Here is a 5,139-nt window from a genome sequence, read left to right on the forward strand (position 1 = left end):
GTCAGCTCTGGGGGTAGGAGGATGAGAAAAGCAAAAGAATGGCCCCAAGCTCAGGCCGCTGTGGAGTGAGACAGAACAAGAGACCAGAGAGGAAACAAGCCCACCAGGGTAGCCATCTTGTCCAAGCAGAAACCGCCGGACACCTGAAGGTGGTGGATGGAAGAACTCAGGCCTCCGCCCCCTCAGCAGCATACACCTAGTTTAGGGGAAGGACATACCTTCCCTCAGTGACAGAAATAGCCCCAGATTTTCAATCTTTACAATCTATACACCTGACAAAGGACTAATATCCAGAATCTACAATGAACTCAAACAAAGCAGTAAGAAAAAAAAAATCCCATCAAAAAGTGGGCTAAGGACATGAATAGACAATTCTCAAAACAAGATAGACAAATGGCCAACAAACATATGAAAAAACGCTCAACATCACTAATGATCAGGGAAATTCAAATCAAAACCACAGTGTGATACCACCTTGCTCCTGTAAGAATGGCCATAATAAAAAAAAAATCGAAAAACAGATGTTGGCGTGGTGCGCTGATCAGGGAACATTTCTACACTGCTAGTGGGAATGTAAACTAGTACAGCTGCTAAGGAAAACAGTGTGGAGATTCCTTAAAGAACTAAAAGTAGAACTACCATTTGATCCAGCAATCCCACTACTGGGTATCTACCCAGAGGAAAAGAAGTCATTATTTGAAAAAGATACTTGCACACACATATTTATAGCAGCACAATTCACAATTGCAAAATTGTGGAACCAATCCAAATGCCCATCAATCAACCAGTGGATAAAGAGACTGTGGTATATGTATATAATGGAATACTACACAGCCTTAAAAAGGAATGAATTAACAGCATTTGCAGTGACCTGGATGAGATTGGAGATTATTATTCTACGTGAAGGCCAGTGGAGTAAGTGCCAGAGGGCTAGCAATGAAGGGGATTCTGGGCATTGCTGTACATGGGAGACTCGGCAAGAACTGGGTCATGTGTGTGGAGAAGTTAGAGCGTGAGGCAAAAACCATGTCTTTTTTCTCCACAGGGTAGAATGGAGGTTGCACTGTTCGGGCCGGCCACTCTCCTACTGGCTGACAGCACGCTGCCTGGGATGAAACAGGGTGTGTGTGCACCGTGGAGTCAGTCCAAGACTCCTGTTGTCACTCAGGGATTCTTCATTTCTTCTTCCTATTGCCTCCACTTCATGTTATTTTATTCCCTTCCCGTTTACAAGTAAAAACTGACCAGAGCCCCAGGAATAAATGGTTTTCTTGGCTTCCTCCTTGCTCCCATCTGGACCCAGTCCCCTGGTTCCTCTTGGTCATTTGCAAACCAAGAGGACCACAATAAACAAATCTCCATATTTTTTTGAAATATTAAAGCATTCACTCTGCAAAGAATGTGTCAATTTATTCATTATTAATTCTATGTATATTTGAGTACATAAGACAGTAGGAGTGTACTAGGTACGAGAAGGAAGATAAAACAGAACTATTTTTCTTAAGGTGTTCATAATCTAGGTGGAGAAGCAGAGACATCCACAAACATTACAAGAGATTATTAAATATATAATAAAATCCATAATTATTGCTTTGAAACAGTATTGGCGTCCAAAAATTTCTCCGAAGAACAATTTTTGAAGTAAAACAGAAAGCTCAGAAGTAGGCAATGGGTGAGGCTAAGGGTCTGGTATTGGGGTGGAGAAAGTAGTGATGGGATGGAGAAATAATGGCAGATGCTAATGATTTGGGGGTAATTTGGGAGAATAGGCTAGGATCTAGATGATTGAAAAAAAGGCTTCTCTGAACACAATCTGGTTTGCTTGGAGGGTGCTGATGTGGAGTAGAACATGTTTAAAGAAAAAGCAAAGGCAGAAAAGTGACAGTTGAAGGAATGTCCAGCATAGAGCCACCATCAGTAGTGTCTGACCAAGCTTGGGTTTTATCTCGGACCCCTCATTTCTCTACCTCTGAGCCTTAACTGCTTCTACTATAAAAGGAGAGATTTGACTATTCAGTGGTTCCCAGACTTTTGTTTTTCACAGGTCATAAAATGTAAAAAAAAATAAACCTGAGATTTTTAATTTTTAATTATAATATCCAAGTAAGAGCATTAAAGCAACTATATTTATCCAACTGTCCTCTATTTATCAGCATCTTTTCATAAAGGGAGGTCATACTTGTAGGAGAATGGAGTGGAATCTATTTTATTTTATGAAATTATTAAAAACCTGATTATATTTTCCATATTGTCCTCATTTTGTAGAGTCGGGGTGGAAACTTTATCACAGCATGGGTCTGAGGACCATTATTTAGAAACCACAAGAGACTTGTCCTGCAGGGTCTCATCTGGCTTTGACATTCTAGGATTAAAGTAAAGAGCAGTAGGACCCACTTTCCCTCCTGTGTTACTGAAACTGCCTTTACAAAAATTATGACAATTCTGACCTAACTGACTCCATCTTGCTTCTAACCTCCAAGCTGCCCTTGCTCATTCCTGGGCACAGGCCAAGCTGACTATGGGAGGAATTTAGTTTATTGTGTAACTTTGAAACAAAGATGATAGTCCCTTCCTAAAACAAATCACCTCCTTGCTTGGGAATCGGACCTCCCTTGTAAGACTAACAAATTAGCCACAAGATTAGATATTATAGCTCAGGAATTATGTAGCCAGAGGCCACAGGATTTCAAACCTACCCAATTACTCCTATAGATAACATTGTTGTAGGCTGGGCACAGTGGCTCATGCCTGTAATTCCAGCACTTTGGGAGGTGGGTGGATCATTTTAGGTCAGGAGTCCAAGACCAGCGTCGCCAACATGGTGAAACCCTGTCTCTACTAAAAATACAAAAATTGGCCGGGTGTGGTGGCAGGCACCTGTTATCCCACCTACTCAAGAGGCTGAGCAGGGAGAATTGCTTGAACCCAGGAGGCGGAGGTTGCAGTGAGCCAAGATTGCGCCACTGCCTGGTCAACAGAGGGAGACTCTGCCTCAAAAAAAAAAAAAAAAAAGAAAAAAAAGATAACATTGTTATAGTCTCAGCAATGCACCAAGATTTAACAGTCACTCCTTGTCTGAGATAACGCGCCCCAGAGTTCTTTGTCCTACCTCCAAGACAATTGAGAGCAGACACAAAGGTGAGGTTAGAGTGAAAGTTTAATAAGCGAAAGAAGAAAGCTCTCTGCCAGCAGAGACGGAGTCTTGAATGGGTGCCCCTATGAGGCTGGTGTCCAGGGTTTTTAAAGACTGGGAAGGGGAAGGAATGTGCTTAGTTGCCCCAGGACCAATCAGGAGCTGAAATGATGATTCCTAGATGCTGCTTAGCTTGGCCCCGGACCTATCAAGGGCTGAAGTGATAATTCATAGAGGCCGAACTTATAGTCCAAAAAGGAAAGTAGAGTGTCCACTGGAGCCCACTGTACCCACGCCCACAAAAGGAGAAGAAACTTTGTCCTGGGAGCCCGCTGACTATACAAAGGACAAAGACATTTCTATGCCAGGCCTTCTTCCTTTATGTGAGTGAGATGGAAGTTTGTTGGTTTTTATCCAAATGGACCTGAGGTTTTTCTATCTGTGCATCCATGGGCATGTCTCCAGGCACAACACCCTGTGCCTGTTCCCTTATAGGTGCCTGCAGCTTGAATGTTTTCCCAGGCTGCTTTTTATGTTATGTGGGGATGAGGCACTGACATGTGGGCCGGGAGCTCTCTGGGGACCCTTCCCTTGTTATCTACCTAAGGCAAGCTAACTAACTCCCTTCAACATTACTATTGTAAAACCTAAGGGCCGGGCGTGGTGGCTCATGCCTGTAATCCCAGCACTTTGGGAGGCCAAGGCGGGCGGATCACAAGGTCAGGAGATCAAGACCATCCTGGCTAACACAGAGAAACCCCTTCTCTACTAAAAATACAAAAATTAGCCCTGCATGGTGGTGTGTGCCTGTAGTCCCAGCTGCTGGGGAGGCTGAGGCAGCGATTTGGTGTGAACCCGGGAGGCGGAGCTTGCAGTGAGCCAAGATTGCGCCACTGCACTCCAGCCTGGGCAACAGAGTGACACTCTGTCTCAAAAAAAAAAAAAAACAACAAACCTAAGATTGGCGTTCTAGGTATTTTTCAGACCCTGTATTCTGATGGACCAGCTGGCATCACTCAGATTGGCAAACTGGCTCATCTGGTCTTGTGGTCCCCAATCAGGAATTCACTCAGCACAAGAACACAAGCTCTGACACCCTATGATTTCATCCTTGACCCAACCAATCAGCATTTCCCACTCCCTAGCCCCCTGCCTGCCAAACTATCCTTAAAAAACCCTAGCTTCCAAATTTTCAGGGAGGCTGATTTGAGTAATAATAAAACTCCAGTCTTCTATTTAGCTGATTCTGTGCTTATTAAACTCTTTCTCTATTTCAATAATGCTGTCTCAGTAAGTCAGCTTTTCTGGGCAGTGGGCACAATGAACCCATCCGGTGATTACACTGCTCTACCATGTAGCTGATTATGACACCTACCCCTCTCAGACACCATCAGCTCCAATTTGGACCTATTCTTTGATTTTTTTTTTTTTTTTTTTCAGAATTGATCTCTACTTCTCACTCGAACCTCTGATCTCCCGCATCATCTGACCTCCACAAGTACACGTGCACAATTCACCAGAATCACGTAGGACAACTAGGAAATTCTTTTTAAGGATTTCATGCTAGACTGTTAATAGCTTAGTGAGTCATGCTTTTATTTGAATATGTTAAACTCCTTAAAAAAAAAAAACCTCTTAAGTCAAAAGATTGCATCTTTCATGGTTATTTCCCACAAGCTCAGTAGGTAGTGCTAATACTTAGTACCCTAATCTCCACCAGGAGTGAAGATGAAACTGGCTGCTATAAACATGTCCCTACCCTTTCATGCTGTCAGGCCATTTTGGGACTCTACCCTAAACATGCACTTGAATGGAAGTTCTAAACTCAGGGATCGTGGCGGTGTGGCTGGAGGAGAACAGGTTCACAGGCCCGCCCCAGGTAGGAGGGGCGAGGGAGCGATCCGGGTGCCGCCCCGCCCCTCGCCTGAGCCTCTTCTTTAAAACAAAAAACAAAAAACAAACAAAAAAAAAAGCGCGGGCGTGCCTTGCGCAGGCGCAGTGCTGTG

This window comes from Symphalangus syndactylus, chromosome 20, assembly GCF_028878055.3.
Source record: "Symphalangus syndactylus isolate Jambi chromosome 20, NHGRI_mSymSyn1-v2.1_pri, whole genome shotgun sequence".
NCBI lineage: Eukaryota > Metazoa > Chordata > Mammalia > Primates > Hylobatidae > Symphalangus > Symphalangus syndactylus.